We start from the raw sequence: 408 nt of genomic DNA, 5'->3' as shown, positions 1-408 counted from the left end.
GTTCCTGCTGCTGTCTTGATGTTCAGTAGTTCCTGCTGCTGTCTTGAAGTTCAGTTGTTCCTGCTGCTGCCCTGAGGTTCATTAGTTCCTGCTGCTGCCCTGAGGTTCATTAGTTCCTGCTGCTGTCTTGATGTTCAGTTGTTCCTGCTGCTGTCTTGATGTTCAGTAGTTGCTGCTGCTGCCCTGATGTTCAGTAGTTGCTGCTGCTGCCCTGATGTTCAGTTGTTCCTGCTGCTGTCTTGATGTTCAGTAGTTGCTGCTGCTGCTCTGATGTTCAGTAGTTCCTGCTGCCCTAATGTTCTGTAGTTGATGCTGCTGCCCTGATATTCAGTTGTTCCTGCTGCTGCCCTGATGTTCAGTTGTTCCTGCTGCTGCCCTGAGGTTCAGTAGTTCCTGCTGCTGTCTTGA

The 408-nt window shown here is 50.2% G+C and overlaps 1 protein-coding gene across 1 annotated transcript in view; it reads left to right on the top strand.

Annotated features, from left to right (window-relative positions):
• Positions 1-408, top strand: part of plagl2 (pleiomorphic adenoma gene-like 2) — a 66,084-nt gene that overhangs the window by 850 nt on the left and 64,826 nt on the right. The window lies entirely within an intron of this gene.

The sequence above is a fragment of the Nematolebias whitei genome, chromosome 11, assembly GCF_014905685.2.
Source record: "Nematolebias whitei isolate Nwh7 chromosome 11, NemWhi1, whole genome shotgun sequence".
In the NCBI taxonomy this organism is placed as follows: domain Eukaryota; kingdom Metazoa; phylum Chordata; class Actinopteri; order Cyprinodontiformes; family Rivulidae; genus Nematolebias; species Nematolebias whitei.
The sequence above is the reverse complement of the archived record's forward strand: the minus strand, read 5'-3'. Positions and strand labels throughout refer to the sequence as shown.